Consider the following 12004-nt stretch of genomic DNA (forward strand, 5'->3'; position numbering starts at 1 on the left):
TTTGGTAGCTTTGTAATGAAATCCATGGTAATGTGCTCCCACTTACATTTCGGGACTTCGAACGGTTGTAACATACCATACGGCTTTTGGTGCTCGACTTTAACTTGCAAACACGTAACGCATTGTTCAGCATATTTAACATCATCACATCTACTAGATAGGGATTATTCTGAAATCTCAGGTAGTTAACTCCCCCACTTAGGATTTTAACCCCGTACACCCGCCGTCAAGGTGATAACATTTCGTGAAATCTTGACATTACACAACCCACATGACCGGTCTCAACGCTGGTCATACTCAACGATTCTTCACAGACCTATAATAAGGTATTCGAACCTCGATCCTTCAAATCGGTCAATCGCAAATGCCCGCTAATTACAGCAGTAAACCACAGTTGTATCTTCGGGTTTCTCACCGGTACCCAAATACAGAGTAATCACACCATCAGAGTGGAGCATTTCACTAGCAGGTATAGGGAGGCACCTGACGCAGCGTTATGCAGCTCCCATCGCTACCACCGAGTCTCAAGGGCTCGACCCTTACGGGGTCTACTCTCGGTGTCTCGCGTCTTCTGGCTACTCGAAGTCACGCAACTTCCAAGAACCTTACGGATCAATGCCCACAACTTTCTAGCGACAACCGCTAGTCACAATTCATCTAGGTCGCACAACTAGCTTATTACCGTTCAACTCATCCCTAAGGAGATGCTTGGAAACACCAAGGCTTATACTCTTCCAACTTTGTCATAAACATCATCATGGTTACCTTCTCACATAAATTCTATGAACACTCGCTACACGCACCGCATCAAACCGCAATCGTGGTTAACAAAGAATGAGACCTTACGGAATCACTCACCACTTTGTATCACGTAGCCATCGAAAACCGAATCCTTACGCCGGGATGTCACCCGACACTTTACTCACCAATCACCAAATTTACATGTAGATACAAACCTAACATGTTATTATCATCCAACATGTATATAGGTATTTTGGCTACGCCCTTCATGGTTTCATCATCATACATTTAGTTATTAAACTCATACATGCGCAAAAATACATGACACAATCGACAATTCCTACGGGTCTCACTCGACCGAGTTTTGACGACCCAAAAGCCACAACGTAAAAAGTCTAAACAACAACAGACTCAAACAATAGAGTCAAGGCACAACACACCGACCTATTCGACGAATCTCCTCATCATTCATAGCCCACGTACTCTTGCGAATTCATTTCACCATAAAACCAACGCTCACATCACCTTGTTCCATTCGTCCGATGCTACCAGTCTCACGACTAAATGACTTCAATCATAATCAACCTATGAACCTTACGGTTCTTCAACTCACGACACCACAGTGAGCACGCGTTATCAACCAAACACTAAAGCCCATTTATATAGGTTGGTAAAACCAAACTCTTCACTCAATGCTAAGGAATTCTTAGAATGATTAAGTCTTATGCCCTTCATTCGTCAATCCAACCAATAATCGTAGGGAAATTCTATTAGGAATGCTACCCATAATAATACCACGTATTAACACACTGCATTCGCCCCCAGGCCGCACTCTCATGAGTCAATGAATCAAGCGCCGCCCTAGTGCACCGTCATCGAAATTACTAACCCCGTACCCTTAAGGGTACTAATTACCTACACGTTCACTCGAGATTAAGTGGATCTCGAGACGAGATTTGAGTCTCTAAATTCATAACCGAATCCATTGGCGCACAACAAATAATAATAAGGCATATTGTATCGAAAAATGAAAGTACCTGAAGCTACATTGTTGGACTTCTGTGCTTCATTATCCATCAAATAGTCGCGCTCCAACCTCCTAACCCGATCGTCAAACGATTCGGAACACTCCGACATTCGGTGTCTCTCCTTCCGACAAATAAAGCACTTGATCGCGCTTAAAGGTACACCCGTACAATCCCGTGCCAAATGACCTCGTCCTCCACACCTAAAACCCGTAGGCACGAAACCTCCTAACTTTTTAGTCTGATTACCAACCAACTTGAGACACTTTGACTTTTGGTGCCCTTCCTTTCGACACTTAAAACATACAAGCTCGCCCGATGGACATTCGCGAGACTTATGTCCCCTTTGCCCACAATTGTAACATTTAGACGTACTGGAGTTCGACACTCCCTTCTCCATACTACCCGTGCTCTGAATTACACCTTTACCTTGATCATAAAACAACTCAGGACACTCCGACCTTCGGTGTCCATCTTTTCAACACTCAAAATATATGTCGTTGTTAGGAGGTGCATTTGTGCAATCAGGCGACAAATGACCCTTTTGTACGCAATTATAGCACGTAGGTCCATAACCTCCCTTACTCCTCTTCTTCACGTTTTCAATACCCTCGGGCGTACTTCTCGCCCTCTTACTAGGAGCACCATTTGACTCAAACTTCCCCTTACCCGAAAAGTGATCGACTGTTTTTGGAGAATGTGATTCGAAACTCACTAATACTCCTTCACCACCACCAACTTGAGGTTTGGGAAACCTCTTATCAAACTCTTCCCTTACGACTTTAGCCACTTGGTCTCGGACCATTTCAGTTACTCGTCCTTCGACAACTCCTTGGTTACTTCTCTAACTTTGTCGGTGAAAACCGAGACATATAGTTCAAACAAAGCCTCAACCTTCGCCGTTAACTCATCCTTCCTTTCATGAGTAGGCGCGTCAGTTTCGGTTCCATCTTCTGTCTTCATTCTAAAGAATGCATATAGATTAAACAACGAAATGAAAAGGAAACGACATATATATATGCCACGCCGCCCCATCTTGCTTGACATTCATTGTACATCGCTCGTTCGACACGATTTGCACCCGTAACAATGGTAGCTAGTCATTGCTACCCGAGCACGTCGCATCAAATTGCTAGTACAACGTCTATCTCGCTTGATGATTCCAAACACAAACAAAACAATTAGCGCAACGTTAGTTTACCTAAACCTAGGCACTAACCAATCCCGGTCCGACCCGAAATCGTACAAGCCCCGCATAAAGCGCATACACAATAAAGTCTAAGTCTAGGTACCTATATCAAGTCGCCTAAATCCCTTAGACCATGCTCTGATACCATTTGTAACGACCCAACCCGTTAAACATCGCAAAACATTTTTTTTTAAAGTGGACAGGCCAGGCCTGTCAGGCAATTACCGCAGCGCGGTTCATCTGGCCGCGGCGCGGCCCACTATGGGAACTGAAGGTCAGAGACCATCAAAAGTCTGATACCAAAGTACGTTCAAGCTCGCGACACGCCCCAAGGGGGTCGTGGCGCGGCTTTACAACGGACCTGATTCTGACTTATACAAAAATTATACTACAACAAATTTCATGGTAATCGACAACCAACAACCCAAAGGCTTTCCGCCACGTAAGTAAATAAAGTGTACATGTTTTAGTTACCAAAATTCAATTATTTGACCACCGAGCTCCATACGCTCATTTACACATCAAAATATAAGTTTCGACCCACAAGTTTAAATACCAAACAAAAACCCGAGCATGGTGTTTGGGGTTAAACTACCCAAACCTAGGTCGAACTTCAAAATCAATACACTAGCATAATCATTAAGGAGTACGCTAATCCAAGCAAATACCCTTGCCTTTATCCACGTCGGAGCCTAAAAAGGTAAACAGTGAGAGGGTAAGCATAACGCTTAGTGAATGCAATAATTATACACATACATATACAACCTAGTTACTTGCAATCACTTATCCAATTACCTCATACACGCTAGCATTTTAATTAGCATACCGTCATAAAGTATAACGCTAAATCTCCAATAATATAAGTGATGTGCAGCGGGGTAGTATATAAAATAGTTTATATTTTACTAGGAAAATACTATTAAATACGATACAATTTTACACAAGATATTTATTTATTTATAGAATGGATATACTTAAACCTTGCTACAACACTTATAGGCAGTGTACCTAATCGTACAGTAGTGTAGTTTTTAGTAAGTCCGGTTCGTTCCACAGGGAAATCTTTAAACAAAGCTCAACGCTATATTAGTTTACTTTTATAAAAATACAAATATATATATAAGTAATATTATTATTATAAAGGGGGGTTTTTACCGTTTAATGACCGGTTTGTCGATTTTAAGACTTTAGTCGCAGTTAAAACCTAATGTAAAATATAAAATAAATACAAGACTTAAATTAAAGCGTAAAGTAAATAACGATAATGAAATTGCGAATAATAAAAATGCAATAAAATAAAAACAATAAATAAAAGTGCGATAATTAGAAGTGCAATTAAATATAAAATAAAGGAAATTAAATATGAAATAAAAGAATTATGCTTATTTAAACTTCCGTAATCATGATGTTTGACGTGTTGATTTTAGTTTTATGCCCATGGGTTAATTGTCCTTTGTCCTGGATTATTTAATATGTCCGTCTGTTTTTTGTCCATAACAGTCCATCAGTCATAAATATAAAATGCGAGTGTCCTCATCAAATTATTCTTATACCCGAAGTTAAATATTCCAACTAATTGGGGATTCGAATTGTAACAAGGTTTTAATACTTTGTTTAATGAATACACCAGGTTATCGACTGCGTGTAAACCAAGGTTTTATTACTTTGTTAACAATTACACCAATTACCCTTGAATGTAATTTCACCCCTGTTTTAATTATTCTAGTGGCTATTAATCCATTCCCGTGTCCGGTTAAATGAACGATTATTCGTACATATAAATACCCCGCCCATCGTGTCCGATCGAGTGTATATGGTAATTTATAGGGACGCCCAATTGTAAATCTTTATATTAACATTAACAAACTATCATTTAGTTAAACAAATATAAAGCCCATTAATAGCCCATAGTCTAGTTTCCACAAGTGTCGTTCTTTTGTCCAAACCCCAATTATGGTACAAAGCCCAATTACCCAATTTTAGTAATTAGCCCAACATCATGATTACTTCGTTTTAAATAAGCATAATAATAACTTAGCTACGAGACATTAAAATAAAAAGGTTGAACATAACTTACAATGATTAAAAATAGCGTAGCGTTACACGGACAGAATTTCGACTTACACCCTTACAACATTCGCTAACATACCCTTATTATTAGGATTTAAAATTAAAATTAAAATTAAAATATAAATTATATATATATATATTACGTATATATTGAGAGATGAGAGAAATAAGATATGAAATTTGATCAGAATTCAGTTTGCTTTATAGCCAGAGTTGAAAATTGGGGCTCCGCGACTCGCTGCAAAATACTCTTCAAACTCCGCGAGTCGCGGAGGATGTATTTACAGCTCACACCCTTGGAGTTTCTTGCTGCCGACGGTTTTAATAATATATATATAATATATATATAATTAATATAATTAATTATATATTATATTATATTTATATACATAGTTAACTTGTAATTTTTAGTCGGTTGCGTCGAGCGTTAAGAGTTGACTCTGGTCCCGGTTCCGGATTTTCGAACGTCCTCGCGTACAATTTAATATCTTGTACTTTGCGTTTTGAATCTTGTACTCTTGTGATTTCGAGACGTTTCTTATCAATAATTGGAACCTTTTTGATTGTCTTTTGTTCTTTTGAGCTTTTTGGTCGTTTGCATCTTCAATTCGTCGAATCTGTCTTTTGTCTTCACCTTTTATTATTTAAACGAATATCACTTGTAAATAGAACAATTGCAACTAAAAGCTTGTCTTTCTTGAGGAATAATGCTATGAAATATATGTTCGTTTTTAGCATTATCAAATATTCCCACACTTGAGCGTTGCTTGTCCTCAAGCAATATCGTCTTGAAATACTAGAATCACTTCTTTATTCTTCACACTTTGTACATCAGTGATTTCTATACGGCGGTATAAACAATGGTAGTAACTATATGGTTTACAGTCCCACATGACTATAAAAATTTAGATCCATTAAGGAAATTGGATCTTTATGAAAACATTTGATCTTTTGAAAATTAAATCTAGTTTTTACCCTAGATAAGTTTTCCGGGATAACCCTTTACCGGTGTTTGCAAAATATTTTTGTGGGTTTGGTGGGTTTCAGATTTGAAAATTTTAGCTCAAAACTTGCAGTTTTGTGTCACCCACTTGCTAACCTTGTATTTGGAAAGCAACACGTCCAGTTTACTTGTTCCGTATATTACCTTTCGGCAAACTACCGTCCGGTTGTAAAGGAAAGCGTTGAACAAGCAACTGTTAAGGCAATGTCCCGTGACATGCTTTTGATTATGGTCTATAACGTGTCGGACGCAATTACTATCCTTGGTAGGAGCAATAGTAAAGCTCACCCTTATAATTTTTCGGTCTGGCACAAGGTCCTGTCTTTGACCATGCTATGCAACCACCGTTCTTACGGTTGACACCCGATTTGGTTCAGGTGACCTAATGAATTCCAGGTGAATTCCTAGGATTTTACATTCAATGGTAATGAACGCATTGAAAATAGGGTTTTCAGAAAACAAATCGGTTTGTAATTTTGATCAAAATATTTTCTCGTTTAAGCTCGAGTTTAGATATCATCGAATTCCATGAGTTTGTAATTCTCAATCTTTAAGGTCAATCTCTAGGATTGAGTAATATCAGTCTTAAAAGCTGATTTTTAATCTTTAAGGAGATTATCCTTTCTGGGGATCTGATTCATTAGTCTTATCCAGCTAATTTGCATGGTGCCCCCCCCCCCCCCCCCCGTTGTACAAGATAAATCCTTCTCATGGTTAGGATAAATTTGACCACTTGGCGACCCTGTTTAATGCTGAGGTCCATGGATTTCCTGCTGATTTTAGTGATGACTTTTCTAGATTTTTCGTCAACCTACAGCTGGTCTGAACGACAACTTCATGACCTAAATCAAGAAGCGCGTGTCTTTTTCGGAAGACTTTACTTCCTTTTAATGATGGAATTGATTCATCGTGTAGATCCATCTCTTTTTTTCTTTCATTGGGTAAAACAGTTTAGTTTAGTCCAAAGCAAAAGTATTTTCAGTTATTTGTTACAGATATATGTGACATATGTTTAAAATAACTTGATAAATTTTCCCACACTTGGCTTTTATTTTCCTTTTTATCGTCCTCTATTCCATTTTAAATGAATTTTAACATTTTAGTTTGTTTCTCAATTTATGTCCTTTCCGAGGTAACAATAATTTCGGTGTTAAAACCTAGTTTTATCGTTCATAAATATGTATAAACATGATTTTGAATTCATTTAATTGAAAATTTTGAAAAATTTTACTAGAGTTGGGTAGTCAGTATATAAGACTAGAGCTGTTCTTTTTTTATCAGAGAGCACTAGACTCTAATACAACTACTGCTTTACTAGTATTTTTAATGGTAACCAAGTGTATAAAATAAAAATTTTAAAATCCGAAAGAATTTAACCCCTTCCCACACTTAAGATCTTGCAATGCCCTCATTTGCAAGAAATCAGTAACAATTTAAATTATTGAGGGTAATTTGTGTGAAAATGATTAAATTTTTACCAAAGTTTCCAAATATATTGGCGTTTGTTTGCTGAATGATAAATGGTGCACCTCATTTGTTCATTCCGTCTTGTTGTTATTTCACATATATTTTGCATCTTGTCGTCAAAATTAGTTGCTTTTGCTGAACTTAATGCCAGTCTTTGAAAATGCGTTGTTTTACCCTGTTGTGTACATAAGATAAACTGCAAACATATATACATATTTTTGAAGTTTGGTATATTACCCCACATTCAAAAATTATTAAAGTCTAAGAATAAAAGTTAGATAATTATAAAAATGATTACAATATTAACAAAAATATTAAATGTATCAATAATTACAAATTACAAAATAAAAAAAAAATAAGTAAACTAAGGATGATATTGGTACCAATAGGGGTTCCAGGCATAACCATAAGTGCTATAGAATGCTTCGGCAGGGTCATACGTAGGATATGGTGGCTGCATCTCTATCGACCAAGGAGGGAAGACGGGTTTCGGTGTAGGAATATAGTTTCTACCTATATGTTGGCAATGCGCTATGATCTGGTTCTGATGAACTTGCCAATCTTCAAATGCTCTCTGTCTAGCATTTTCGTATTCCTGAGAAGCTATAAACCTATGCATTTCTTGCATCTCATTCCCCCCTCCTACATTACCTTGCTGCTGGTTTCTCTCCACCTGTGGATGTCTACCATTGTATCGTACTGCGGCGTTATTTCGCCGCTTCAAAACTTTCGCACCATGGTATACATTTAAACCTATAGTATCGCGGGGTTCCGGCTCTTCTAGTAATAATCCCCCCCGACTTATATCCACACCGAGATATTCACCAATCAAAGTAATAAAAATACCACCTCCTATTATGCTATGTGGACGCATCCCCCGAACCATAGCTGATAAATAATAACCCACACAATATGGTATACTTACAGCGCTGTGTGGGTCTCGAATACACATATGGTAAAACAAATCCTGTTCATTTACTTTTTCTTTGTTCTTACCCCTTTGTGTAATCGAATTGGCTAAAAACCTATGTATCACTCTTAATTCGGCTCTATCTATATCCAAATAAGAGTAGTTTCCCCCTTTGAAACGGTGATGGCTTGTCATTTGACTCCACACACCGTGTGTATCAAAATTCTCATCTATCTTTCTACCGTTTAGTATCAATCCTCTACAATCGGCAGACGCTAATTCCTCAGGCGTATATATACGTAAAGCCCGAGCCATGTCCAGTAAAGACATGTGGCGCATCGAACCGCCTAACAAAAATCTAATAAAAGAACGATCGGTTAAACTAGCTACCCGATCATTCAACTCTATACTACATAACAACTCTTCACACCATACTTTATATACAGGTCTGCGTATGGTGAATAAACATATCCAGTCATTAAAAGAAGAATTACCATACCTCTGTACAAGTAATTCCCTAATTGGCCCGGCCAATTCTACAGCTTCTAAGGGTCCCCATTCTATGACCCTCGGTACCTCAACAACCTTGGAATGAAGAGTATGCAAACCCCGTTGATATTTTGGATAATCTATCCAAAGTCTGTCAAATCTCAGGTTCGGGTGCAACTCTTCCAAATGCATATCGGAAAAGGTCATGACTGGATGAGGTACATCCTGCTTGTAGTAGTTATCCACCTCCTGTTGTTCCAAATTCTCAGCAGGAGCATTGCGGGCTTGGGATGAAGATTCACCCCTTTCATTCTGCAAAACACATCAAACACAAATTTTGTGCATCCAAATATGCATTAGTGTCAGCAAAATCATCAATCAAAATAATTACAATGACATTATCAATTTATATCAAACTTAAGCTTATTTTCACATTTTTATCAAATCTACACTTTTTCAAATAAGCATATACGAAAATTTTCGCCAAGTTCAAAAGCATTCAACTCAAATAACATGTCAAAATAATCATTACTATCAATCAAACAAGTCTCAAATGGCATTATCTTTCAAAAATCAAGTTCATGAATTTTAGACTTGAAAAAGTCCACTTTAATTCTCAAAATCATGTTTAGGCTCAAAGTTTGGATCATTTAACTACCTAGACATGTTACACTACTCAATTTAGCAACAATTCATGACAAAAATCGGCCATAACCTGTTTATATCAAAATGCCCCAAATTGCTCAAGAACACAAACCCTAGATTATTCAAAATTTGAAGTTTAAGGCTTCTAATCATGTTAAACAGCATCAATCTAGGTTATACAAGCATAATACATAAACAATTTAAGTCTAATTACACTAAAAAGCATCAAAATCAAATTGGGGAAAAAATAGCTCAAGAACATCAAATTTCGAATTAAATGGTGTTTAGGTGTAGAAATTTACCGTTTTTCTTGAGTAATTCTTAGATAGCATCCTTCTCAACATGATTTTAGCAAAAAATTTGGTGATTAACGGTTAAAAATTAGGATTTTTGGGGTGTTTTTGGGTGTATTTTCGGGTTCTTTTTTCGCAGTATTTGGGTGTTTATGTGTGGGAGAGTGAACTGATCGTTCAGCTCTTTATATTTTTTTTTTCTGTAATTTGGTCCCTCCGCGAGTCGCGGAGATTTAGGCTCCAAACTCCGCGAGTCGCGGAGTTTGCTCTCTTTTTTTTTTTTTTTTTTTTTTTATAATCATTAACTTATTAAAACAATTAAGTAATTAATTTTAAAATTTTGTTTCCCTTGTTATTTAGGACGAGGTCGTTTCGGATTGATGTCCTAGTCCGTCCTTCGACAAAATTTTAAAATTTGTCTTTTTGTAGCGATTGTTTTAAAAGCTAAGATTTTTGAGTTTTTTAATGTTTTTGGCATACTTTAAATCAAAAAGATTAAAAATAATGATAATAAAAGTTCTCGTCCCTCCCTTGGGTAAAGCAATTTCGGTTCAAAGACCTAGTCTTCAACTTACGACGAATTTTAAAAATCATATTCTTAACTTAAATGAGATAAAGTAAATTTTTGTTTTTAAATTCACACAACTTAAATATAAAATTCAAAATTAATATTAAAAATTCACACCAAACTTAAAATTTGAAATGCATAAAATTAAAATTTCATATTTTAAAAATTAAAAATTCACACCAAACTTAATTTAAAAATTTATAAATTCATATCAAACTTATATTAATTTTTCAAATATTTACAATTTTAAATATATTGTTTTTACAAAGTTTACAATATTAATTTAAGATTTAAATATTAATTTTAAAAATATGGTAAAAATAAAATTAAAAATCTTTTTGGCTTTTTATCCCACTTTAATCAATCAAATATTATCAAAAATATGCGCCCCTCTTTTCGGTAAAGTAATTTCGGTTCCAAGACCTAATTTAACTCATGACGAATTTTTGAAATATTTTGAGTTGATTGATTAAAGATATTTATACCTTAAGAATAAACGTTAAATTTCGCAGTGATGTAATAAATTTTTGAATGATATCAATAATTTCGGTTGCCAAACCTAATTTTATTCAATACCAATTTAATACTTTTTAGCGAACAAATTAGCGTTTATTATCAAAAGGTTAAAAATAAAAATAAAAATAAAAACTGTACAGACATACCTGTGGAATAGATTTCTTAGTTATATGATCTATTCCATTCATAAGATAGTCGGTTTAATTGGTTTTCCATGGCTACATAGGCGTAACCTCGAGCATTCAGTGTCTTTTCTTCTAAACATATGAACGGTCCGTCTCTGCATAAAGTAACAAATTCGGTATTTGAATAGGTTTGATTATTTGAACATTTACCTCCATGTGACCATTTTCCGCATTTGTGACATCGTTCTAGGTGTCGTGCTCTTCTTTTCGCTGCGGATTTTGATTTTCCTTTACCAAATTGTAACTTATTATCTTCGCATCTGGATCCTTTTCTAACTCCGTCCATTCTTTCTCTGATTACTGATACTAATTCACTCGGTAGTATGTCATTATTTCTTTTTGTTATCAAAGCGTGTAGCATTAGACCATGGTTTAGTTCACAGGCAGTCTTCATTTCGTAAAAACCTAAAAAAAATAAAAATTCAGAATGGGGGGAGAAGACTAGTTCTTTAGGGTCTGCTAGGGAAAGACCATACGTGTTCCATTTTCGAGAACTACACGAAAACAGACAATCTAACTCTAACAGAAATACATTTTATCCTTTAAAGACTTGATTCTCCCCACACTTAGTTAGCTGTGGTATCGAAATTGTGATTAACTTCGTTGTCGACTTCCATCGGACCATGTATGTAATGTTTAACTCTGTGACCATTAACTTTAAATTCAATCCCATTTGAATTTATTAATTCTATCGTTCCGTATGGGAAAACTCTTTTGACTATGAATGGTCCAGACCATCTTGATTTCAATTTTCCAGGAAATAGCTTGAATCGTGAATTGAAAAGAAGAACTCTGTCTCCTTCTTTAAATTCTTTTGAATTTCTGATTCTTTTATCATGCCATTTCTTCGTTCTTTCTTTATAGATTAACGAATTTTCGTATGCTTCATGTCTTAATTCTTCT

This window comes from Rutidosis leptorrhynchoides, chromosome 2, assembly GCF_046630445.1.
Source record: "Rutidosis leptorrhynchoides isolate AG116_Rl617_1_P2 chromosome 2, CSIRO_AGI_Rlap_v1, whole genome shotgun sequence".
In the NCBI taxonomy this organism is placed as follows: domain Eukaryota; kingdom Viridiplantae; phylum Streptophyta; class Magnoliopsida; order Asterales; family Asteraceae; genus Rutidosis; species Rutidosis leptorrhynchoides.